Genomic DNA, 27,950 nt, shown 5'->3' with positions numbered 1-27,950 from the left:
TGGAGATGCCCGCGACCACCTAACGAGCACTACGGCGGGAGGGGCGGAGGTGGCCCTGGACTTGGGCGGAGCAGAATGGCGAGGGCGGGGCGGCTGGCTTGGGAGGACCGGAGGTGGCACATCGACGAACAGATCGGCCGCCTACGCCTACCTGTTGCCGATCTGCATCGCGCCCACCCTCTGGGTGATCGTGTCCATCTAGAAGCCCACCGTGGCTGCTGCAGGGGAGCTGATGCAGGGCAGCAGACACGACAGCATCTCCGGGCTCTCCAGCTCGGCAGGCTCGTCAGAAGGACGGGGTGGGGAGCGGCCACCATTTTCGAATGCAAGGGGAGCATCCAGGGCTTCATGCATAGCGTTCTCCAATTCCAGCTCCATGCAGTCCATGCACAGGGGCGGGGAGAGGGCGCGGCCATCGTCAGAGAAGGAGAAGAACTGGTCCACCGGGTCCACCTCCATCATCGAGGGGGCCACGGAGGGAAGCGGGAGAGGCGGGGTGGCGCGCAGAACTGGCGCACCGGAGTCCTTCTCAGCTTCGGGGCGGCCGCGTCGATGATACGTCTCAGTCGTATCTACTTTTCCAAACACTTTTGCCCTTGTTTTGGACTCTAACTTGCATGATTTGAATGGAACTAACCCGGACTGACGCTGTTTTCAGCAGAATTGCCATGGTGTTATTTATGTGCAGAAATAAAAGTTCTCGGAATGACCTGAAACTTCACAGAGATTATTTTTGGAAATAATAAAAAGTACTGGCAAATGATCAAGACAAGGCGGCCCACACCCTAGCCATGAGGGTGGGGGCGCGCCTGCCCCCCTGGGCGCGCCCCCCTACCTCGTGGCCCCCCTGGAGCTCCTCCGACCTCAACTCCAACTCTAAATATTCGTGTTCGGAGAGAAAAAATCAGGGAGAAATATTCATCATGTTTTACGACACGGAGCCGCCGCCAAGCCGTAAACTCTATCGGAAGGGCTGATCTGGAGTCCGTTCGGGTCTCCGAAGAGGGGAATCCGTCGCCATCGTCATCATCAACCATCCTCCATCACCAGTTTCATGATGCTCACCGCCGTGCGTGAGTAATTCCATCGTAGGCTTGCTGGACGGTGATGGGTTGGATGAGATTTATCGTGTAATCGAGTTAGTTTTGTTAGGGTTTGATCCCTAGTATCCACTATGTTCTGAGATTCATGTTGCTATGACTTTGCTATGCTTAATGCTTGTCACTAGGGCCCGAGTGCCATGATTTCAGATCTGAACCTATTATGTTTTCATCAGTATATGAGTGTTTTTTATCCTATATAGCAAGTCTATAGTCACCTACTATGTGTTATGATCCGGCAACCCTGAAGTGACAATAATCGGGACCACTTCCGGTGATGACCGTAGTTTGAGGAGTTCATGTCTTCACTATGTGTTAATGCTTTGGTCCGGTACTCTATTAAAAGGAGGCCTTAATATCCCTTAGTTTCCGCTAGGACCCCGCTGCCACGGGAGGGTAGGACAAAAGATGTCATGCAAGTTCTTTTCCATAAGCATGTATGACTATATTCGGAATACATGCCTACATTACATTGATGAATTGGAGCTAGTTCTGTGTCACCCTAGGTTATGAATGTTACATGATGAACCACATTCGGCATAATTCTCTATCACCGATCCATTGCCTACGAGCTTTCCATATATTGTTCTTCGCTTATTTACTTTTCCGTTGCTATTGTTACAATCACTACAAAATACCAAAAACATTACTTTTGCTACCGTTACCAGTACTATCATATTACTTTGCTACTAAATACCTTGCTGCAGATATTAAGTTTCCAGGTGTGGTTGAATTGACAACTCAGCTGCTAATACTTGAGAATATTCTTTGGCTCCCCTTGTGTCGAATCAATAAATTTGGGTTGAATACTCTACCCTCGAAAACTATTGCGATCCCCTATACTTGTGGGTAATCAAGACTATTTTCTGGTGCCGTTGCCGGGGAGCATAGCTCTATTCTTTGAGTCACTTGGGATTTATATCTGCTTATCATTATGAAGAACTTGAAAGATCCAAGAACCAAGATTTATCCCCCAACTACGAGGGGAGGTAAGGAACTGCCATCTAGCCCTACACTTGATTCACCTTCTGTTTTGAGTAAGCTTGCGACACCTAAACCTGCTTCTGCTATTAATTCTGATATGTCGCATATTATTGATGATGCCACTTCTGCTATGCACGATGCTTCTGATGAATCTACTTCTATGCCTGATACTACTATGCCACTCGGTGAATTTCTTGATGAACAACTTGCTAGGGCTAGAGAGAATGAAATTATTGAAACTGATAATACTGATGAAAGTGATTATGAAGGTTCTCCTAATAAATATGAATTACCTGTTGTGCCTGAGGGCTATGTTATGGATGAAGGAACTAAAAGAGACGTTCTTGCTTGCAATGATAGAAGTGATCTTAAGAAATTATTAGCTAAGCTTAAACAAAAAACGCTAAATGCTAGAATGAAATATGATCCTGCTTATGCTACTTCACCCATCTTTGTTACTGATAAGGATTATGAATTCTCTATTGATCTTGATATAATTACTTTGTTGAATCTGATCCTTTTTACGGCTATGAATCTAAAACTGTTGTGGCACATCTTACTAAATTAAATGATATAGCTACCCTGTTCACTAATGATGAGAGAACTCACTACTTTTATATCCTTAAAATATGTCCGTTCTCATTAAAGGGTGATGCTAAGATATGGTTTAATTCTCTTGATCATGGTTGTGTGCATAGTCCCCAGGATATGATTTATTACTTCTCTGCTAAATATTTCCCTGCTCATAAGAAACAAGCTGCCTTAAGGGATATATATATAATTTTGTGCAAATTGAAGAAGAGAGTCTCCCACAATCTTGGGGGAGGCTTCTCCAATTACTTAATGCTTTGCCTGATCATCCTCTTAAGAAAATGAATTACTTGATATCTTTTATAATGGACTAACTGATGCTTCCAGAGATTACCTGGATAGTTGTGTTGGTTCTGTTTTCAGGGAAAGAACACCGGATGAAGCTGAAATTCTATTGAATAATATGTTGACAAATGAAAAGAATTGGACACTTCCTGAGCCAGCTCCTGAGCCTATTCCTAAACCAACTCCGAAGAAAAGGGGTGTCCTATTTCTCAGTCCTGAAGATATGCAAGAGGCAAAGAAATCTATGAAAGAAAAAGGTATTAAAGCTAAAGATGTTAAGAATTTACCTCCTATTGAAGAAATACATGGTCTTAATTTACCGCCTGTTGAAGAAATATATGGTTTTAATCCATCACCTATTGAAGAAACCCATGGTCTTGATAACCCGACACATGTAGTAAAGGTAAATTCTCTCTATAGATATGATAAAGCTGAAATCCCATTCACCAAGTTGCTAGCCCATGCTTAGATGAGTTTGATAAATTTATGGTTAAGCAAGAAGACTTCAATGCTTATTTTGGTAGAGAATTAAAACGCAGTGCTGATATGCTTGAACACTTGGGTGATTATATGGATAATGTCAAAGGTGAACTTAAACTTATCAGTAAACATGCTTCTATGGTTACCACTCAAGTAGAACAAGTACTTAAAGCTCAAAATGATTTGCTCAGTGAATTGAATAGTAAGAATAAGGACTATGCTGTTAGAGTGGCTACTAGAACTGGTAAAATGACTCAGGAACCTTTGTATCCTAAAGGCCGCCCTAAGAGAATTGAGCAAGATTCTCAGAGAAATAATATAGATGCACCTAGTCCTTCTAAAAGGAAGAAAAAGAAAAATGATAGGACTTTGCATGCTTCTAGTGAACCTATTGCTAAAACACTTGAGAATCCAAATGATATTTCTATTTCTGATGTTGAAACACAATCTTGTAATGAACCTAAAACTAGCGATAATGTTAATGATAATGTTCATGATGCTCAACCTAGCAACGATAATGATATTGAAATTGAACCTGCTGTTGCTCTTGATAACCCACAATCAAAGAATCAACGTTATGATAAGAGAGACTTTATTGCTAGGAAACATGATAAAGAAAGAGAACCATGGGTTCAAAAACCCATGCCTTTTCCTCCCAAACCATCCAAGAAAAAGGATGATGAGGATTTTGAGCGATTTGCTGAAATGATTAGACCTATCTTTTTGCGTATGCGATTAACTGATATGCTCAAAATGAATCCTTATGCTAAGTACAAGAAAGAAATTGTTACTAATAAAAGAAAGATACCGGAAGCTGAAATTTCCACCATGCTTGCTAATTACACTTTTAAGGGTGGAATACCTAAGAAGTTAGGAGATCCAGGAGTACCCACTATACCATGCTCCATTAAAAGAAACTATGTTAAAACTGCTTTATGTGATCTTGGAGCCGGCATTAGTGTTATGCCTCTCTCTTTATATCATAGACTTGATTTGAATAAGTTAACACCGACTGAAATATCTTTGCAAATGGCTGATAAATCAACTGCTATACCTGTCGGTATTTGGGAGGATGTGCCTGTTGTAGTTGCAAACATTACTATTTTAACGGACTTTGTTATTCTTGATATTCCCGAGGCCGATAGTATGTCTATTATTCTTGGATGACCCTTTTTGAATACTGCAGGAGCTGTTATTGATTGCACCAAAGGCAATGTCACTTTTCATGCTAATGGCAATGAGCATACGGTACACTTTCCGAGGAAACAACCTCAAGTTCATAGTATTAATTCTATTGGAAAAGTTCCATCGATTATTTTTGGAGGTTTTGAATTTCCTCTTCCTACTATCAAGAAGAAATATGATATTCTAATTATTGGGGATGTGCATATCCCCGTTGAGGTAACATAGTGTTATTCGAAATTTCTCCGGTTCCATATTATTCGGAATGAGTTTGTTAACAAGACTTGATCAACCTTGTTAATGGATTCCTTTTGATGATCATGAGATGGATGAAGTTAAAAAGCACAACCTTCTGTACCCTCCTTTCACTTTCTGTTATTTATATTAAATAAAGTAAAAATAGTATTTTCTGTCAGTTATGTGAATTATCCGCGCAATATAAAAATACCCTGAAAATAAAAGTTCTCCAAATGACCTAAAATTTAAATATGATTTTTTCTGAAATATTTGAGAATATTTGGCACTGAGAACACAGTAGGGGGGCATCCACCTGGCCACGAGGGTGGAGGGCGCGCCCTACCCCCCTGGGCACGCACCCTGCCTCGTAGGCCCACGGTGGCCCTCCTCCACTTATTCCTGCACCCACACACTCCTTCTTCTCCCAAAAACAGCATTATCCAGCTCAAGCACGAGTTCTAGCCCCTTTTGCTGCGATTTTCGATCTCCTTGCTCAAAGCACCTCTCACAAAACTGCTCTGGGGGATTGTTCCTTGGTATGTGACTCCTCCAATGGTCCAATTAGTTTTCTTTCTAGTGCTTTATTCATTGCATATTTTTGCTGCTTAGGTGACCCTGTTCTTGAGCTTGCATGTCAAATTTATATGGTCAAAAGTAGTTTTGATGCATGATATTGCCTCTAGGCATTTGTAGGAGTAGTTGCTATCAATATTGTTGAGTTTGGTTTACTTTTATTTGAAGTTACTAAAAATTTCAGAAATTTTTCAGAGGAAGAAATATGTTTAGGAAAATATACCAAGGTGGTTCTTCAAGGAAACAAGGATCCAGGCTTGCAATGCGTGATGCTGATGATGAGCCACCAAGGGACGCTCCAGTGCGGTCTTGTGAATGGCCTTCAGAGGACTTCATGGATCGAGCGGGAATTAAGGAAGAATTTAACGCGTATTTGCGTAATGTTGTTCTTGTGAGCTTTGAGGAAGAAAAGTGCCGTCGGTACCTCTATCTCACTAGTTCCTTTGTGAGGAGGTTTGAATTTTCATCTTCACGCAACTGTCCTGTTTGATCTTTATGAAAATTCTTACACTATGGACTTAGAGGACTTTACCACTACTTGCAAACTTCCACAATGGGGTAGTGCTAGTGAACCTCGCAAATCTGAATTTAGAGATTTTCTTGCTAGTATAACTGTGGGGGAATCTAGAGATATAGCACAAGCTACCATAGGGAGCATTCACTTTCCTGCTATACATTATTTTGCTCTCTTCATCGGTAGATGCATTAACGGTAAAGATGAAGCATGTCACATGTGTGTCCCTGACCTTAGTATTCTTAGGAGTGCTGTGTTAGGAGATAAATCTTATAATTTGGGAGCCATTATTGCACGTAGGTTGCATCTTAATAGATTTAATGGAGATTTCTTTGGTGGAATTTATGCAACCCGCATAGCTAATTTTGTTGGTATAACCATATGTGAGGATGATATTGAGTTGCCTCCTGCTTATTTGGATTATGAGGCTATGGTTTGTCATCAGTTTGTTGAGAGGAACGATCAGTTCCTCCAGTACCGACTAATCTTTGACAGATGACGCACCTATCACGTCGCTCTCCCTGCTTCTACTTTCTTTGATTTTCAGGCAAAAGGGAGATATTTTATAACCAGAGAGGAGGCGGAAGATTATAAGAGGAGGGCTGAGATAGCTCGCCTCCAAGCTGCAACCCACGATGTAATGACTGCTGCATCTCAGTAAAACCCCAACTACAACTTTGGATATCCTCCAGGCCATCCGTGGCATTAGACCAACTTAGGCCAAAAGCCTAAGCTTGGGGGAGTACGTATTTCCCACCGACATTACATTCATGTTCACACACTCATTGCTAGTTGTCGGTGCTCATACTTTCTCACTGTATTATCCATGCTAATTTATTTGCTTTTATTGCTTTTTTCTTGTGTGTTTAATAAACCTTAAGAAAAACAAAACAAAAAAATTTAGTTGTAGTTTTTAATTAGTTTACTTCCCATGTTTGTAGTAGTAATTAAAAAGAAAACCGAAAAAGATTTCTTGTTCTTCTTTTTGCTTGTTGGGAGCTTTCCCGTGTATATAGTTTTATTTCTTTTCTTTTCTTTGGGGGTCGATAGGAGAAGACCATAATTAAATTGTTGAAGTGACTCCTATATGTATTATTGTTGATTTAACCAGGTGTCCATATTGCTTTGTCTTCTCATGTTTATTGAATGCTTGCAGATTCCATCTTAGTCCAATGCATGTGCACTATTATTATTATCCACATCGTTCGGTCGTGCAAGTGAAAGGCAATTATGACGATATATGATGAACTGATTGAGATGGGAGAAGCTGGTATGAACTCGACCTCTCTTGTTTTTGTAAATATGATTAGTTCGTCGTTCCTGATTCAGCCTATTATGAATAAACATGTTTGCGATGACAATTAGAGATCATAGTTTCTTATGCCATGCTTAATTAGCTAGGAGCTTATAGTGGTTTACCTTGTGTGCCAACATGCTATTAAAATGGTTGTGATGTGGTATGATAGGGTGGTATCCTCCTCTGAATGATTTAAGTGACTTGACTTGGCACAGGTTCACGCATGTAGTTGAAACAAAATCAACATAGCCTTCACGATATTTATGTTCATGGTGGATTATATCCTACTCATGCTTGCACTCAATGTTCATTAACTTTAATGCATGTTCATGGCTGTTGTCGCTCTCTAGTTGGTCGCTTCCTAGTCTTTTGCTAGCCTTCACATGTACTAAGCGGGAATACTGCTTGTGCATCCAATTCTATAAACCCCAAAGTTGTTCCATATGAGTCCACTATACCTTCCTATATACGGTATCTACTTGTCGTTCCAAGTAAATTTGTATGTGCCAAACTCTAAACCTTCAAATAAGTATCATGTTTTGTATGCTCGAATAGCTCATGTATCAACTAGGGCTGTCCGTATCTTCCATGTTAGGCGGGTTATTCTCAAGAGGAGTGGACTCCGCTCCTCACTCACGAGAAAATGGCTGGTCTCCGGGATGCCCAGTCCCATGCTTTATGCAAATCAAATCAAAATAATTCCAAACAAACTCCCCCTGGGACTCTTGTTAGTTGGAGGCACTCGTTGTTTCGAGCAAGCCATGGATTGATGCTTATTGGTGGAGGGGGGGTATAAACTTTACCATTCTGTTTGGGAACCACCTATAATGTGTGTAGCATGGAAGATATCGCCATCTCTTGGTTGTTATGTTGACAATGAATGTATACAGCTCAATATATTATTCATCTCTATTTCAAAACCGAGCTCTGGCACCTCTATAAATCCCTGCTTCCCTCTGCGAAGGGCCTATCTATTTACTTTTATGCTGAGTCATCCTCCCCTTATTAAAAAAGCACCCGCTGGAGAGCACCTCTGTCATTTGCATTCATTACTGATTAGTTTACATCGTGTATGACTTGACCGGATCTCTTTTACAATGAATTACAATGTCTAGTCAGTCCTTGATCTTTAAAGGTTCTCTGCAGTTATATTTTGCGGTCTCAGAAAGGGCTAGCGAGATATCATCTTGTTATATCATATTATGATTGTTTTGAGAAAGTGTTGTCACCTGAGATTTATTATTATTGCTCGCTAGTTGATTATGCCATTGATATGAGTAAACATGAGACCTAAGCGTTATTGTGAATATGGTTAGCTTATAATCTTTGCTAAAAACTTGAATGCTGGCTTTACATATTTACAACAACAAGAGCAAACAGAGTTTGTAAAAGTTTTTCTTTATCACTTTCAGTTTGTCAACTGAATTGCTTGAGGACAAGCAAAGGTTTAAGCTTGGGGGAGTTGATACGTCTCCGTCGTATCTACTTTTCCAAACACTTTTGCCCTTGTTTTGGACTCTAACTTGCATGATTTGAATGGAACTAACCCGAACTGATGCTGTTTTCAGAAGAATTGCCATTGTGTTATTTATGTGCAGAAACAAAAGATCTCGGAATGACCTGAAACTTCACGTAGATTATTTTTGGAAATAATAAAAATGCTGGCAAAAGATCAAGACCAGGGGCCCACACCCTAGCCACGAGGGCGGGGGAACGCCCCCCTACCTCGTGGGCCCCCTGGAGCTCCTCCGACCTCAAGTCCAACTCTATATATTCATGTTCGGAGAGAAAAAATTCAGGGAGAAAGATTCATCACGTTTTACGATACGAAGCCGCCGCCAAGCCCTAAACTCTCTCGGGAGGGCTGATCTGGAGTCCGTCGGGGCTCCGGAGAGGGGAATCCGTCGCCATCGTCATCATCAACCATCCTCCATCACCAATTTCATGATGCTCACCGCCGTGCGTGAGTAATTCCTTCGTAGGCTTGCTCAACGGTGATGGGTTGGATGAGATTTATCATGTAATCGAGTTAGTTTTGTTAGGGTTTGATCCCTAGTATCCAATATGTTCTGAGATTCATGTTGCTATGACTTTGCTATGCTTAATGCTTGTCATGAGGGCCCGAGTGCCATGATTTCAGATCTGAACCTATTATGTTTTCATCAATATATGAGTGTTTTTATCCTATATAGCAAGTCTATAGTCACCTACTATGTGTTATGATCCGGCAACCCTGAAGTGACAATAATCGGGACCACTTCCGGTGATGACTGTAGTTTGAGGAGTTCATATATTCACTATGAGTTAATGCTTTGGTCCGGTACTCTATTAAAAGGAGGCCTTAATATCCCTTAGTTTCCGCTAGGACCCCGCTACCACGGGAGTGTAGGACAAAAGATGTCATGCATGTTCTTTTCCATAAGCACGTATGACTATATTCGGAATACATGCCTACATTACATTGATGAATTGGAGCTAGTTCTGTGTCACCCTAGGTTATGACTGTTACATGATGAACCACATCTGGCATAATTCTCTATCACCGATCCATTGCCTACGAGCTTTCCATATATTGTTCTTCGCTTATTTACTTTCCCGTTGCTATTGTTACAATCACTACAAAATACCAAAAACATTACTTTTGCTACCGTTACCTTTTGCTACAGTTACCACTACTATCATATTACTTTGCTACTAAATACCTTGCTGCAGATATTAAGTTTCCAGGTGTGGTTGAATTGACAACTCAGCTGCTAATACTTGAGAATATTCTTTGGCTCCCCTTGTGTCGAATCAATAAATTTGGGTTGAATACTCTACCCTCGAAAACTATTGCGATCCCCTATACTTGTGGGTAATCAAGACTATTTTCTGGCACCGTTGCCGGGGAGCATAGCTCTATTCTTTGAGTCACTTGGGATTTATATCTGCTTATCATTATGAAGAACTTGAAAGATCCAAGAACCAAGATTTATCCCTCAACTAGGAGGGGAGGTAAGGAACTGCCATCTAGCTCTGCACTTGATTCACCTTCTGTTTTGAGTAAGCTTGCGACACCTAAACCTGCTTCTGCTATTAATTCTGATATGTTGCATATTATTGATGATGCCACTTCTGATATGCATGATACTTATGATGAAACTACTTCTATGCCTGATACTACTATGCCACTCGGTGAATTTCTTGATGAACAACTCGCTAGGGCTAGAGAGAATGAAATTATTGAAACTGATAATACTGATGAAAGTGATTATGAAGGCTCTCCTAATAAATATGAATTACCTGTTGTGCCTGAGGGCTATGTTATGGATGAAGAAACTAAAGGAGACTTTCTTGCTTGCAATGATAGAAGTGATCTTAAGAAATTATTATCTAAGCTTAAACAAAAAACTCTGAATGCTAGAATGAAATATGATCCTGCTTATGCTACTTCACCCATCTTTGTTACTGATAAGGATTATGAATTCTCTATTGATCCTGATATAATTACTTTGGTTGAATCTGATCCTTTTTATGGCTATGAATCTGAAACTGTTGTGGCACATCTTACTAAATTAAATGATATAGCCACCCTGTTCACTACTGATGAGAGAACTCGCTACTTTTATATCCTTAAAATATTTCCATTCTCATTAAAGGGTGATGCTAAGATATGGTTTAATTCTCTTGATCCCGGTTGTGTGCGTAGTCCCCTGGATATGATTTATTACTTCTCTGCTAAATATTTCCATGCTCATAAGAAACAAGCTGCCTTAAGGGATATATATAGTTTTGTGCAAATTGAAGAAGAGAGTCTCCCACAAGCTTGGGGGAGGCTTCTCCAATTACTTAATGATTTGCCTGACCATCCTCTTAAGAAAAATGAAATACTTGATATCTTTTATAATGGACTAACTGATGCTTCCAGAGATTACCTGGATAGTTGTGCTGGTTCTATTTTCAGGGAAAGAACACCGGATGAAGCTGAAATTCTATTGAATAATATGTTGACAAATGAAAAGAATTGGACACTTCCTGAGCCAGCTCCTGAGCCTATTCCTAAACCAACTCCGAAGAAAAGGGGTGTCCTATTTCTCAGTCCTGAAGATATGCAAGAGGCAAAGAAATCTATGAAAGAAAAAGGTATTAAAGCTAAAGATGTTAAGAATTTACCTCCTATTGAAGAAATACATGGTCTTAATTTACCGCCTGTTGAAGAAATATATGGTTTTAATCCATCACCTATTGAAGAAACCCATGGTCTTGATAACCCGACACATGTAGTAAAGGTAAATTCTCTCTATAGATATGATAAAGCTGAAATCCCATTCACCAAGTTTGCTAGCCCATGCTTAGATGAGTTTGATAAATTTATGGTTAAGCAAGAAGACTTCAATGCTTATTTTGGTAGAGAATTAAAACGCAGTGCTGATATGCTTGAACACTTGGGTGATTATATGGATAATGTCAAAGGTGAACTTAAACTTATCAGTAAACATGCTTCTATGGTTACCACTCAAGTAGAACAAGTACTTAAAGCTCAAAATGATTTGCTCAGTGAATTGAATAGTAAGAATAAGGACTATGCTGTTAGAGTGGCTACTAGAACTGGTAAAATGACTCAGGAACCTTTGTATCCTAAAGGCCGCCCTAAGAGAATTGAGCAAGATTCTCAGAGAAATAATATAGATGCACCTAGTCCTTCTAAAAGGAAGAAAAAGAAAAATGATAGGACTTTGCATGCTTCTAGTGAACCTATTGCTAAAACACTTGAGAATCCAAATGATATTTCTATTTCTGATGTTGAAACACAATCTTGTAATGAACCTAAAACTAGCGATAATGTTAATGATAATGTTCATGATGCTCAACCTAGCAACGATAATGATATTGAAATTGAACCTGCTGTTGCTCTTGATAACCCACAATCAAAGAATCAACGTTATGATAAGAGAGACTTTATTGCTAGGAAACATGATAAAGAAAGAGAACCATGGGTTCAAAAACCCATGCCTTTTCCTCCCAAACCATCCAAGAAAAAGGATGATGAGTATTTCGACCGCTTTGCTGAAATTATTAGACCTATCTTTTTGCGTATGCGATTAACTGATATGCTCAAAATGAATCCTTATGCTAAGTACATGAAAGAAATTGTCACTAATAAAAGGAAGATACCGGAAGCTGAAATTTCCACCATGCTTTCTAATTACACTTTTAAGGGTGGAATACCTAAGAAGTTGGGAGATCCAGGAGTACCCACTATACCATGCTCCATTAAAAGAAACTATGTTAAAACTGCTTTATGTAATCTTGGAGCCGGCGTTAGAGTTATGCCTCTCTCTCTATATCGTAGACTTGATTTGAATAAGTTGACACCGACTGAAATATCTTTGCAAATGGTTGATAAATCAACTGCTATACCTGTCGGTATTTGTGAGGATGTGCCTATTGTAGTTGCAAACGTTACTATTTTAACGGACTTTGTTATTCTTGATATTCCCGAGGACGATAGTATGTATATTATTCTTGGAAGACCCTTTCTGAATACTGCAGGAGCTGTTATTGATTGCCCCAAAGGCAATGTCACTTTTCATGTTAATGGCAATGAGCATACGGTACACTTCCCGAGGAAACAACCTCAAGTTCATAGTATTAATTCTATTGGAAAAGTTCCATCGATTATTTTTGGAGGTTTTGAATTTCCTTTTCCTACTGTCAAGAAGAAATATGATATTCTAATTATTGGGGATGTGCATATCCCCGTTGAGGTAACATAGTGTTATTCGAAATTTCTCCGGTTCCATATTATTCGGAATGAGTTTGTTAACAAGACTTGATCAACCTTGTTAATGGATTCCTTTTCATGATCATGAGATGGATGAAGTTACAAAGCACAACTTTCTGTACCCTCCTTTCACTTTCTTTTATTTATATTAAATAAAGTAAAAATCGTATTTTCGTTCTGTTATCTGAATTATCCGCGCAATATAAAAATACCCCGAAAATAAAAGTTCTCCAAATGCCCTGAAATTTAAATATGATTTTTTCTGAAATATTTGAGAATATTTGGCACTGAGAACACAGCAGGGGGGCATCCACCTGGCCACAAGGGTGGAGGGCGCGCCCTACCCCCCTGGGCGCGCCCCCTGCCTCGTGGGCCCACGGTGGCCCCTCCTCCACTTATTCCTGCACCCACACACTCCTTCTTCCTCCCACAAACACCATTATCCAGCTCAAGCACGAGTTCTAGCCCCTTTTGCTGCGATTTTTTATCTCCTTGCTCAAAGCACCTCTCACAAAACTACTTTGGGGGATTGTTCCTAAGTATGTGACTCCTCCAATGGTCCAATTAGTTTTTGTTCTAGTGCTTTATTCATTGCATATTTTTGCTGCTTAGGTGACCCTGTTCTTGAGCTTGCATGTCAAATTTATATGGTCAAAAGTAGTTTTGATGCATGATATTACCTCTAGGCATTTGTAGGAGTAGTTGCTATCAATATTGCTGTGTTTGGTTTACTTTTATTTGAACTTACTAAAAATTTCAGAAATTTTTCAGAGGAAGAAATATGTTTAGGAAAATGTACCAAGGTGGTTCTTCAAGGAAACAAGGATCCAGGCTTGCAATGCGTGATGCTGATGATGAGCCACCAAGGGACGCTCCAGTGCGGTCTTGTGAATGGCCTTCAGATGACTTCATGGATCGAGCGGGAATTAAGGAAGAATTTAACGCGTATTTGCGTAATGTTGTTCTTGTGAGCTTTGAGGAAGAAAAGTGCCGTCGGTACCTCTATCTCACTAGTTCCTTTGTGAGGAGGTTTGAATTTTCATCTTCACGCAATTTTCAAACTGTCCTGTTTGATCTTTATGAAAATTCTTACACTATGGACTTAGAGGACTTTACCACTGCTTGCAAACTTTCACAATGGGGTAGTGCTAGTGAACCTCACAAATCTGAATTTAGAGATTTTCTTGCTAGTATAACTGTGGGGGAATCTAGAGATATAGCACAAGCTACCATAGGGAGCATTCACTTTCCTGCTATACATTATTTTGCTCTCTTCATGGGTAGATGCATTAACGGTAAAGATGAAGCATGTCACATGTGTGTCCCTGACCTTAGTATTCTTAGGAGTGTTGTGTTAGGAGATAAATCTTATAATTTGGGAGCCATTATTTCACGTAGGTTGCATCTTAATAGATTTAATGGAGATTTCTTTGGTGGAATTTATGCATCCCGCATAGCTAATTTTCTTGGTATAACCATACGTGAGGATGATATTGAGTTGCCTCCTGCTTATTTGGATTATGAGGCTATGGTTCGTCATCAGTTTGTTGAGAGGAACAATCAGTTCCTCCAGTACCGACTAATCTTTGACAGATGACGCACCTATCACGTCGCTCTCCCTGCTTCTACTTTCTTTCATTTTCAGGCAAAAGGGAGATATTTTATAACCAGAGAGGAGGCAGAAGAGTATAAGAGGAGGGCTGAGATAGCTCGCCTCCAAACTGTAGCCCACGATGTAATGACTGCTGCATCTCAGTACGACCCCAACTACAACTTTCGATATCCTCCAGGCCATCCGTGGCATTAGACCAACTTAGGCCAAAAGCCTAAGCTTGGGGGAGTACGTATTTCCCACCGACATTACATTCATGTTCACACACTCATTGCTAGTTGTCGGTGCTCATACTTTTTCACTGTATTATCCATGCTAATTTATTTCCTTTTTATTGCTTTTTTCTTGTGTGTTTAATAAACCTTAAGAAAAACAAAACAAAAAAATTAGTTATAGCTTTTAATTAGTTTACTTCCCATGTTTGTAGTAGTAATTAAAAAGAAAACCCAAAAAGATTTCGTGTTCTTATTTTTGCTTGTTGGGAGCTTTGCCGTGTATATAGTTTTATTTCTTTTCTTTTCTTTGCGGGTCGATAGGAGAAGACCATAATTAAATTGTTGAAGTGACTCCTATATGCATTATTGTTGATTTAACCAGGAGTCCATATTGCCTTGTCTTCTCCTATTTATTGAATGCTTGCAGATTCCAGCTTAGTCCAATGCACGTGCACTATTATTATTATCCACGTCGTTCGGTCGTGCAAGTGAAAGGCAATTATGTCGATAGATGATGAACTGATTGAGATGGGAGAAGCTGGTATGAACTCGACCTCTCTTCTTTTTGTAAATATGATTAGTTCATCGTTCCTAATTCAGCCTATTATGAATAAACATGTTTGCGATGACAATTAGAGATCATAGTTTCTTACGCCATGCTTAATTAGCTAGGAGCTTATAATGGTTTACCTTGCATGCTAACATGCTATTAAAATGGTTGTCGGTGTCAACACCGGCGGATCTCGGGTAGGGGGTCCCGAACTGTGCGTCTAGGCGGATGGTAACAGGAGACGGGGGACATGATGTTTACCCAGGTTCGGGCCCTCTTGATGGAGGTAATACCCTACGTCCTGCTTGATTGATCCTGATAATACGAGTAGTACAAGAGTTGATCTACCACGATATCGAAGAGGCTAAACCCTAGAAGCTAGCCTACGGTATGATTGTTGTTGTTGGTCCTACGGACTAAACCCTCCGGTTTATATAGACACCGAAGGGGGCTAGGGTTACATAGAGTCGGTTACAAGGAAGGAGATCTACATATCCGTACTGCCAAGCTTGCCTTCCACGCCAAGGAGAGTCCCATCCGGACACGGGACGAAGTCTTCAATCTTGTATCTTCATAGTCCAATAGTCCGGCCAAAGGATATAGTCCGGCTGTCCGGATACCCCCTAATCCAGGACTCCCTCAGTAGCCCCTAAACCAGGCTTCAATGACGATGAGTCCGGCACGCAGATTGTCTTCGGCATTGCAAGGCGGGTTCCTCCTCCGAATACTTCATAGAAGATTTTGAACACGAGGATCGTGTTCGGCTCTGCAAAACAAGTTCCACATACCACCGTAGAGAGAATAATATTTCCATAAATCTAATCTGCTGACGTACCCCGTAGTGTGACATCACACCACAGCCAGGTCTTTATTCAAATCGTTTTTCATAACCAATCTCTTCGTGTTTCGCGAGGCGGTTTCCTTGGCACATCTTGTCGAAGCAGAGATCGTGTCCCCTTTATTACGGGATTCTCATCAATACAGACGTGGGTAACCCAACCGTGCCTATTGGTAGGACTCCTAGATCTTAGGCAAGTCCCAAAAGGCCACGAGGAGGACGCTTGATATTCACCATCTTTATAAAGGGGACAAGGCTTTTTCTTTTTTCCCTCTCATGCTCAATCAAATCCTTCCCCCGCCTAGAGTTCTAACACCCAAAACTCAGGTCAGGTGCTTCGGACCTTCAACTATGTCTGAATCCAACCTTCAAGGTCGGTGGATGCCTTCCTCCGTCACGGAGGAGGACATCAAGAGGTTGAGAGAGGCCAGATATCTAACCGCCGAAATTTTGCATCGGCTGCCTGCCCGAGGGCAGGTCGTCCCTACTCCTGAACCCAACAAGAGCATCGTGTTCGTCTCCCACTTCCTCCGGGGACTAGGCCTCGCTCTGGATCCCTTTGTTAGGGGTCTTATGTTCTATTATGGGCTAGATTTTCACGATCTGGCCCCGGATTCCCTTATTCACATTTCGTCATTTATTGTCATATGTGAGGCCTTCCTCCGCATTACCCCTCACTTCGGCCTGTGGCTCAAGACCTTCGATGTGAAGCCGAAGATGATCGAGGGGCAGCACGCAGCGTGCGGAGGCACTTTAATAAGCAAAATTGCTGACGCTCCATGGCCTGAGGGTAGCTTCCCAGAGGTGTCCCAATTGTGGCAGCGGGGTGGTTCTACATCACAGCTCCCCGAAGTGCCAAGTGGGTAGCTGCCCCCACCTTTCGCTCAGGCCCCCACCACAACTGACATCATGGATCAGCAGGGGGCTGAGCTGGGGTCCAGCCAAGGACGTGCCAATACTGCAAAGCCGTATCCGAGATCTCTTTGAGAGAGATTTCAGTCTGGTTATGGTATTGCAAGTTATGCTAGTTCGTCGAGTCCAGCCTTGCAAACACCGGCCCCTTCGCATGTGGGAATTCAACCCGGAAGGACCGCGAGCTATTCAACACTTCCTTGGCATGACGCCCGAGGAGATGTACAAATTGTTCTTCGGACCACAAATAATGTGTCTGGACATCACTAAGGATGCAGGTCTGAGTTGCAATCGCCCGGATACCCAAGTAAGTAGCCCCGCATCCGAACACACTGTCCGTTTGTTTATCACAACGTCGCCCTAAAAAAGCCGCTCTTTGACCAGGAATGGATAGCAAAGGCAAAGTTGATCAGGTGTCCGGCCCCCTCCCTAAGACATCACCAAATCCCGTGCTAACTAGGATGCTGGAGATCGCGCCTTATCAAGCGCCCTCGGGAGAAGATAAAGGGGGGGGACAAGGAGGCTAGCGCCTCAGCGAAGGAGGTTAACCGGGGAGGAGGAACTGAAACTTCCTATCCCCAGGGAAGGAAGAGGAACGCCTCTGAGGACCCGGAGACCACGGTCTCCAAACGGGGGAAGAAATCTTCGCCGGAGGGTCCTGCCCTGGGGGAAACCCCGGCCGCACTATGCCCTCAAGGGGATCTGCCCTCCACCGAGCTGTAAGTAAAAGGGTACTTAATAATGAAAATATCTCGCCTTACTTCTGAGGAAAATAACCGAAGCATTTATCTTGCAGTTTGGATCTTAGCCCTTCTCAGCAGAGCTCGTCTTTAGGGGATCTTCTTCCAGAGATGATGGAGAGCGAAACGCCTCCCCTGCCATACCGCCTCATGGGGCGGGCAACCCCGAGGTGTCGTCGCGGAGGGTTTCTCCTGATCCGGCAAGGCCAGAAGGTAATCCTATGGCCACCCGAAGTCCACAGTATCCGGCTCTTGTAGAGGGCAATCGAAAGAGTCCGGCACCGTCTGGTGTACGGTCGGACGTACTGAGGGATCTGCTAGAGCAAGCGGCTATCTCAGAAGAGCACCGCACGTTGACGGGTACGATGATTGAAAGGATTTCGTCCGCCGAAAGCGGGTTGCATGAAGCCTTTATGAGTCTACTGACGGGTTTTGAGGTACGCGAAATGATGTACATTTTTGACAGTACCGCACATTTTTAGATGTGCCCTGTGTAGATAGTAGCCTCTGAGACTCTGGGTGTTGTCGAAGACGACAGCGCACAGAGGATCATAGTCCCAGGAATAATCGTGCCGCCTTAATATGCAGGTGGCGGAGGGTCCGGTGGCCAGCCGGACTGATGAGTTTGCCGAGCTAAAGCGGCAGCTTGACGTGGCAGACGCCGACATCGTACTTGTCAACAAGCGGCTTGACGAGGCACAGGGTATGTGATTCCTTCGGTGACACATGGGAAGAGGAGCATGATGCCAGTATCTATAACATGTGTGTGAATGCAGATGAAGCTGCAGCCGTGGAGAACCTTCAGGCGGAACTTGCCCAAGCCAAAGAACAAGCCAGGAAAAGCGATGTGGTTGCCCTAAAGGCAATCGAGGAGCTGAAAGCCGAACAGGCTGCTCACTGCCAAAGCAAGGAGGAAATAGCCAGGATGGCTGTGGAATTGTAGAACGCCGCTGACCGTTACGAGATTCTTGAAAAGGAAGATCGAGCGAACAGGACAGACCTGGAGAAGGCCACGATGGCGACCTAAGACACCCGCTCTGCAATGAGAGCGATGAAGGAGGAGCTGCGTCAAGCTGGGGATATCGCAGCTGGGAAGCCCTTTATGCTGCGGATGAAGTTTGGAGATCCTCGGTACGCCCCTTTGGACCGGCTGTGGAGTTCTGCGGACGCATATCTGGACTTAGCGGCGAGTGCTGCCGATGCGGCCGAATACTTCCGAGATCAAAAAGATCGCGAAGTGGAAAAGCTGTTCTGGTCACAATTTAACGTTCCAGAGCGTCCGCTTCCATTGACTGGTCGGTTGGCCGAATGGGCCGAGCTGAATAGATTGTCCGGACTCGCCATGAGGTCTATTGTGGATCATCTGTGGCCGGAAAGGCCAAAGCCGAACAGTTATTTTAGTTTGGTGTAGCAGTTCCTTGGTGTGGTGCCGCACATCAACGCGATGAAGAGGTCGGCGTGCGTAGAGGGTGCGCGGATGGCCCTTGCCCGTGTGAAGACATACTGGGCGGAGATGGAGGCCACCGCCATTGCATCCCAAGATTCGGACGAGAGCCGAGTACCTGCCGAGCACTACTTTCGAGAAGATCTTGAGGGCGCTCGTTCGATAGAAGCGCAATGCTCGAAGAATATTATGTTCTAATGACATGTATTCCCATTGAAAAACAATGTTTTATTGAGTTTATCAAGGCTGTTTTTATACTTTTGCCCAAAAGTACTATGATGCCTCCTGTGTGGCCGTTTATGTATATATGTATATAACCTGAAAGATGGCAGTCGTCGGCTTCAGCCCCCACGCATATAATGCGGGGGTGCTCGCAGAAGACGCATGTTCACACTTGATCCAACGTCTTGGTCCATTAAGGAGGTGATAGCGCAGCGAACTAGGCAATCGGACTATAATGCTTTAACACTTCCACTTAGCCAGAGGAGTTTGACAGTGGGGCTACTATATAGCCCCTGGTGGCTCCGCGCTCATCCGAATTCGGGGCGCGTACATGCCTGGTCGGGAAATGGCCCTTCGTTAAGGTGAAGGAATCCCGAAGATTCCGCTAGGTCATCGAGTGGTTGACCAGTATCACGCTATATCATGGCAGTCAGTTTTCGGCTTTCTCTACCGAGGTGCTCGTCCGGATGAACCAGGGCACAATCGCAGTAGTTCTCCTGGTGCCGCCCTAGCCGATAGAGCGGAACGTAAGGCAGCAAAACACAGGAGCCGGGCAAACCCAACATTTGACCAAAGACATGATTCGGAGCTAATGCATATAAGGCCAAACTCGCGATGCCGAACACTCCCTAAGGTATTCGGTCTTTATGATGTAAACCGGGCTAAACGGTGCCCTTTGTAATAAGCCCCTGGTGTCCAGGTACGTGCAATATTCTGACGTGGCCACATGCCAATACGTCAGAATCCTTCTCAGTTGTACTGAGAATCCGGGGGATGTGTATCAACAAGAGACAGTAAAAAAGGTTTACGCAGGGTCTTAATCTAAAAAGAATCCTTGGAACGGGTCCCTGCTGCGCGTTTGCGCCTGTGTCTCCGTTGTGCCATATCCTGGACGGGTGTAGCACGATGGTCATCTGAAAAAGAGAGGAACTTAGTTGAAAAGTTGTCATGCAAAAGGTAGGTTATACTAAATAAACCATGTATAGTTCCAGATGAGTAAAGTTGAGCCTAATTGTCACTTGTTCACACGCGTTGAGCCCCTTGTATTGTTGTAGGGGTATAGCCATCAAACCTGTATCAATTATATATAGCTACACCAGACTCGTCTAACCGTGTCCGTGGTCTTAACGACCTGTCAGATGCTCTAGTTGGTGAGGCCGTCTAGTGTGCGGCTACCAAGGCAGCCACACGGTCTTCCGCGCGCAAGGAGCACTCAATATTTCCATTTACTGTAATGATGCCACGTGGACCGGGCATCTTAAGCATGAGAGAAGCGTAATGCGGTATTGCGTTAAAGCGAGCGAAAGCTTCGCGTCCGAGCAGTGCTTGATAGCCACTTTGGGACGGAGCGATGTGGAAGGTTAACTTTTCGCTGCGGAAGTTATTGGGAAAGCCGAATATAACCTCTTGTAGAAGGGAGCCCGTACAATGGGCTTCTGGGCCTGGCATTACTCCTTTAAAGGCAGTATTGTTATGGCTGATTTTTGTTGGGTCTATCCCCATTTTGCTGACTGTGTCCTGATATATCAGGTTTAAACTACTGCCGCCGTCCATCAGGACTTGTGTGAAGTGGTATCCGTCAATTATCGGGTCTAACACCAAGGCAGCCCATCCTGCATGCCGGATACTTGCCGAGTAATCCCGATGGTCAAAGGTGATCGGTTTGGACGACCAGTGGCAGAACTCCGCGGTGATAGGCCCTATGGCATGTGTCTCTAGGAGTGCCACTTTGTTTCTCCCCTTCATCACGTGTAACACGTTTACTGTTTTGACTTCTGGTGGGAATTTCTTCTGTTCCCCATTGCTTTTCTTGCGAGGCTCTTCCTTGTCTTTGCTTGGTGTATCATGCCCCTTGTGTTCGGCGTTGAGTTTGCCGGACTGCTTGAAGACCCAACATTCTCTATGGGTATGATTTGCAGGTTTATCGAGGGTGTTATGGATCTGACATAGTTTGTCCAGAATCTTGTTCAGGCTGGACAGTTCGTCTCTGTTGCTTTTGGAGGGCAGCTTTTGCTGACCTGGCCAAGAGCTTCTGAATCCGGTGTTTACCGTCGTGCTCTTTGGGCTGTCTTCTTTATTTCGGTGCTTGTTTTTGCTGCGTCATGGCTTCCCGTTTCCGTCCCTGACTTCGGATGTACCTGGGTCGCTGGTGCTGCATCGGGCTAACCAGCTGTCCTTGCCCGCGCAAAAGCGGGTCATGAGGCTTGTTAATGCTGCTATTGTTCTCGGCTTTTCTTGGCCGAGGTGTCTGGCAAGCCATTCGTCTCGAACATTGTGCTTGAAAGCTGCTAAGGCTTCGGTGTCCGGACAGTCGACTATTTGGTTCTTTTTAGTGAGAAACCTGTTCCAAAGCTTTCGGGCTGACTCTCTAGGCTGTTGAGTTATATGCTTAAATCGTCTGCATCCGGTGGTCGGACATAGGTCCCTTGAAAATTTGCCCAAAAAGCGTCTTCGAGCTCTTCCCAGCTTCCAATGGAGTTTTCGGGGAGGCTTTTAAGCCAGTGCCGAGCTGGCCCTTTGAGCTTGAGGGGTAAGTACTTGATGGCGTGGAGATCGTCTCCTCGAGCCATGTGGATATGGAGGATGTAGTCCTCAATCCAGACCCCAGGGTTTGTCGTTCCGTCGTATGCCTCTATGTTTACAGGTTTGAATCCCTCTGGAAATTCATGGTCCAGCACCTCATCGGTGAAACATAGGGGGTGTGCGGCACCCCTGTATTTGGGTGTACCATTGTGTTCGGATTTTTGTTGTGTTGCATTGCCTGCTGGAGCGCGCTTGCTTGGCCCGTAGATGGATCTGGTTTCGCCGTCCTTTTGATGTGAGCCCTCACGTGGATCGCGTACTGGCTTGTGTGCGGCGTCGTTTACCGCTCTATGTTGGCCACCAGGTCGTCTATCCGACCGGATGGCTGTTTTGTTTTTTGATTGCGGGGGATCTAAGGCCTTCTCATCGAATTCAGGTATCAGCTTTCGCTTCGGGTAGCTCTTTGTGTGGCGACTACCGCCGTACTTTGCTGCAGTGTTGAGTACTTCACTCCATCTAATTCTAAGTGTGTCTTGTGCAGCCCTGAGCCTTTGCTTCTGCTTTTTCAGACTCCTCGTAGTGGCAACAAGCCTTTGATGGGTATTCTGTTGCTCCGGGTGCCTGTCCGATGTGATGTCATCTGGACTATTATCTTCGCCGGAGTCGGTTGTTCAGTTTGATTCTCCGTGTTGCCGTGGTCGGACGGTGGTTCAATGCCGTGTTTGTCGTCCGCTGGCTCACCCTGCTCTATCGCTGGGTCTATATGATCGTTGTTTCTGCCGAGGTGGGATTTGGAGCGGCGCTTACGCCGCCGCTTTGACTGCTTCTCGAGGGAACGATCCTTCGCTGCGTCCTTCCGTTCCTCGTCGTTGTTTTCTTTAGGTGTGCCCACCATGTATACATGATATGATGAAGTGGGCGTCCAGTGCCCTATGGGCAGTGGCTCCTGTTCGTCTCCTGCATCGTCGTCCATACCGTCGATGTCTTCAGAGTCAAAGGCGAGCATGTCGGTCAAATCGTCGATAGTGGCTACTAAGTGGGTTGTGGGTGGGCGGCAAATTTCTTCGTCGTCCGCATCCCGATCTGGCCGGCCATAGTTCGGCCAGGACTCTTCTGACAAGGAGAGAGACCTTAATCAGTTCAGTAAGTCGCCAAAGGGCGAGTGCTGAAGGATATCCGTGGAGGTGAACTCCATGATTGGCACCCAGTTGGATTCGATAGGCACGGGCGCAGGCGGTTCGGAGTCCGTGGCCGGGGAAGAATCCGGCAGTTCGGCATCACGGCTCCTGTGAAGGGTAAGGTCGAACTCGGCTCGATCACCGCTGAGAATGCGGCCTCCGTGGTGGGGTCTATCCACCCGCCATGGATGGCGCAATTGGCTCCGAATTGAGGGTCGGAGCGGTTCCCGGTGCAGTCTCCTGAACACTGTCCGATGGTAGAGCTAAATCATGCTCATCATGACCGTGCGGCGCACTCGGCAGGGGCTCGAATCCGTCGAAGATCAAGTCTCCACGGATGTCGGCCGTGTAGTTTAAGCTTCCAAACCTAACCTGGTGGCCCGGGGCATAACTCTCGATCTGCTCCAGATGGCCAAGCGAGTTGGCCCGCAGTGCGGAGCCGCCAGATACAAAGATCTGTCTGAGGAGAAAAGTCTCACCCCGGACTGCATCGCTATCGATGATTGAAGGAGCCATCCAGCCTAATGATGATGACACAGAGGAACTCTCAATGAAAGCACCAAAGTCGGTGTCAAAACCGACGGATCTCGGGTAGGGAGTCCCGAACTGTGCGTCTAGGCGGATGGTAACAGGAGACGGGGGACACGATGTTTACCCAGGTTCGGGCCCTCTTGATGGAGGTAATACCCTACGTCCTGCTTGATTGATCTTGATAATATGAGTAGTACAAGAATTGATCTACCACGAGATCGAAGAGGCTAAACCCTAGAAGCTAGCCTACGGTATGATTGTTGTTGTTGGTCCTACGGACTAAACCCTCCGGTTTATATAGACACCGGAGGGGGCTAGGGTTACACATAGTCGGTTACAAGGAATGAGATCTACATATCCGTACTGCTAAGCTTGCCTTCCACGCCAAGGAGAGTCCCATCCAGACACGGGACGAAGTCTTCAATCTTGTATCTTCATAGTCCAACAGTCCGGCCAAAGGATATAGTTCGGCTGTCCGGATACCCCCTAATCCAGGAATCCCTCAATGGTTGTGATGTGGTATGATAGGGGGTATCCTCCTCTGAATGATTTAAGTGACTTGACTTGGCACATGTTCACGCATGTAGTTGAAACAAAATCAACATAGCCTTCACGATATTTATGTTCATGGTGGATTATATCCTACTCATGCTTGCACTCAATGTTCATTAACTTTAATGCATGTTCATGGCTGTTGTCGCTCTCTACTTGGTCGCTTCCCAGTCTTTTGGTAGCCTTCACTTGTACTAAGCGGGAATACTGCTTGTACATCCAATTCCATAAACCCCAAATTCGTTCCATATGAGTCCACTATACCTTCCTATATACGGTATCTACTTGTCGTTCCAAGTAAATTTGTATGTGCCAAACTCTAAACCTTCAAATAATTATCATGTTTTGTATGCTCGAATAGCTCATGTATCAATTAGGGTTGTCTGTATCTTCCATGTTAGGCGGGTTATTCTTAAGAGGAGTGGACTCCGCTCCTCACTCACGACAAAATGGCTGGTCTCCGGGATGCCCAGTCCCATGCTTTATGCAAATCAAATCAAAATAATTGCAAACAAAACTCCCCGTGGGACTCTTGTTAGTTGGAGGCACTCGTTGTTTCGAGCAAGCCATGGATTGATGCTTGTTGGTGGAGGGGGAGTATAAACTTTACCATTCTGTTTGGGAACTGCCTATAATGTGTGTAGCATGGAACATATCGCCATCTCTTGGTTGTTATGTTGACAATGAAAGTATACAGCTCAAAATATTATTCATCTCTATTTCAAAACCGAGCTCTGGCACCTCTACAAATCCCTGCTTCCCTCTTTGAAGGGCCTATCTATTTACTTTTATGCTGAGTCATCCTCCCCTTATTAAAAAAAGCACCCGCTGGAGAGCACCTCTGTCATTTGCATTCATTACTGATTAGTTTACATCGAGTATGACTTGACTGGATCTCTTTTACCATGAATTACAATGTCTAGTCAGTCCTTGATCTTTAAAGGTGCTCTGCATTTATGTTTTGCGGTCTCAGAAAGGGCTAGCGAGATACCATCTTGTTATATCATATTATGATTGTTTTGAGATAGTGTTGTCACCTGAGATTTATTATTATTGCTCGCTAGTTGATTATGCCATTGATATGAGTAAACATGAGACCTAAGCGTTATTGTGAATATGGTTAGCTTATAATCTTTGCTGAAAACTTGAATGCTGGATTTACATATTTACAACAACAAGAGCAAACAGAGTTTGTAAAAGTTTTTCTTTATCACTTTCAGTTTGTCAACTGAATTGCTTGAGGACAAGCAAAGGTTTAAGCTTGGGGGAGTTGATACGATTCCATCGTATCTACTTTTCCAAACACTTTTGCCCTTGTTTTGGACTCTAACTTGCATGATTTGAATGGAACTAACCCGGACTGACGCTGTTTTCAGCAGAATTGCCATGGTGTTATTTATGTGGAGAAACAAAAGTTCTCAGAATGACCTGAAACATCACGGAGATTATTTTTGGAAATAATAAAAAATACTGTCAAAAGATCAAGACCAGGGGGAACACCCTAGCCACGAGGGTGGGGGCGTGCCTGCCCCCCTGGGCACGCCCCCCTACCTCGTGGGCCCCCTGGAGCTCCTTCGACCTCAACTCCAACTCTATATATTCGTGTTCGGAGAGAGAAAAATCAGAGAGAAAGATTCATCGCGTTTTACAATACGGAGCCGCCGCCAAGCCCTAAACTCTCTCGGGAGGGCTGATCTGGAGTCCGTTCGGGGCTCCGGAGAGGGGAATCCGTCGCCATCGTCATCATCAACCATCCTCCATCACCAATTTCATGATGCTTACCGCCGTGCGTGAGTAATTCCATCGTAGGCTTGCTGGACGGTGATGGGTTGGATGAGATTTATCATGTAATCGAGTTAGTTTTGTTAGGGTTTGATCCCTAGTATCCACTATGTTCTGAGATTGATGTTGCTATGACTTTGCTATGCTTATTGCTTGTAACTAGGGCCCGAGTGCCATGATTTCATATTTGAACCTATTATGTTTTCATCAATATATGAGTGTTCTTGATCCTATCTTGCAAGTCTATAGTCACCTACTATCTGTTATGATCCGGCAACCCCGAAGTGACAATAATTGGGACCACTTCTAGTGATGACCATAGTTTGAGGAGTTCATGTATTCACTATGTGTTAATGCTTTGGTCCGGTACTCTATTAAAAGGAGGCCTTAATATCCCTTAGTTTCCGCTAGGACCCCGCTGCCACGGGAGGGTAGGACAAAAGATGTCATGCAAGTTCTTTTCCATAAGCACGTATGACTATATTCGGAATACATGCCTACAATACATTGATGAATTGGATCTAGTTCCGTGTCACCCTAGGTTATGACTATTACATGATGAACCACATCGGCATAATTCTCTATCACCGATCCATTGCCTACGAGCTTTCCATATATTGTTCTTCGCTTATTTACTTTTCCGTTGCAATTGTTACAATCACTACAAAATTCCAAAAACATTACTTTTGCTACCGTTACCACTACTATCATATTACTTTGCTACTAAATACCTTGTTGCAGATATTAAGTTTCCAGGTGTGGTTCAATTGACAACTCAGCTGCTAATACTTGAGAATATTCTTTGGCTCCGCTTGTTCGAATCAATAAATTCGGGTTGAATACTCTACCATCGAAAACTGTTGTGATCCCCTATACTTGCGGGTTATCAGTCGACCAGCCGCGTGGCGATGGCCGAGTGGCGTTCTGCTGCAATGGCGGTGTGCCTTCTTGATGACATCCTCGCCACTGTTCCTGGCATGGCAGCCACGGCCGAGCAGACGGTCCCTCCATGATCGTCCGGAGCTGCCGCTTCCGCCGTCCTCATCATGTTCGCGGCCTCCCCCTCCAAGCACAGGGCCACAGCCCATAGCCCGAACATGCGGCGCCCTGTTGCGAGCCCTGCCCTATCCGTCTTTGACGTGGGACATCCAGGTGCCAGGCTCGATGCGCGGGAAGGGGCAGTCATCATCTTGATCCGAGGAGGGCAGCCCACTCTACCCGGAGTGGGAGGAGCGTGGCGAGAGGGGTGTACAGTCTTGCAACAGGTCCACGTGGATCAGCAGGTCGTGGCACCGAACCCCGGGCGGCAGAGGGATGCGACGATCAGCGGGGGCAAGGTCAATGATCTCGTCAGCCTGAGCCGCGCCCCGCTTGAGCACCCAGAGAGAGCGCTTGGTGGGGATGTGAGCAACATCCCATACCCAGAGCCAGAAGGCAAAAGTCTTGGTGTGCCCCCTTTCCAGAGTGCGCGAGTCCAGCCGGTCGACATGGCCGATGTCGCCGAGGGCCTCCTCGGTGCCCGGCAGCGACCAGAACTGCATGGGCAAGTCTTCCACCACAACACGCACATGGTGATTGAACTTGAGGAGCGCGACGTGGTTGTCTTCATTCCAAGCCCTAATGAAGTACTTGCAATCCTCGACCTTGATGATGCCGGGGCGCACGGCGTTGTCCCGGTGCGCGGGGAGTACGAAGTGGATGAGGAAGGCTTCAGGCTAGTGGGCGGTGACGTGGAGCAGGTGCAGTGGGGTGGAGAGCTGCTCAAAGATGACCCTGCCCACAGCTACAGGGGTGGTGGAGTGCGAGCGGTCCGCAGCGGTCAGGGTGACCGCGTGCTGGCGAAG

General features: G+C 44.6%; 1 pseudogene; it reads right to left on the bottom strand.

Annotated features, from left to right (window-relative positions):
* Window positions 1-19: 19 nt before the first annotated feature.
* Window positions 20-27,647, bottom strand: LOC125507026 (annotated as a pseudogene).
* Between the last annotated feature and the right edge of the window lie 303 nt (window positions 27,648-27,950).

This window comes from Triticum urartu, chromosome 5 (genome assembly GCF_003073215.2).
Source record: "Triticum urartu cultivar G1812 chromosome 5, Tu2.1, whole genome shotgun sequence".
Taxonomy (NCBI): domain Eukaryota; kingdom Viridiplantae; phylum Streptophyta; class Magnoliopsida; order Poales; family Poaceae; genus Triticum; species Triticum urartu.
Note: the sequence above shows the minus strand (reverse complement) of the source record. Positions and strands in the feature narration are given on the sequence as shown.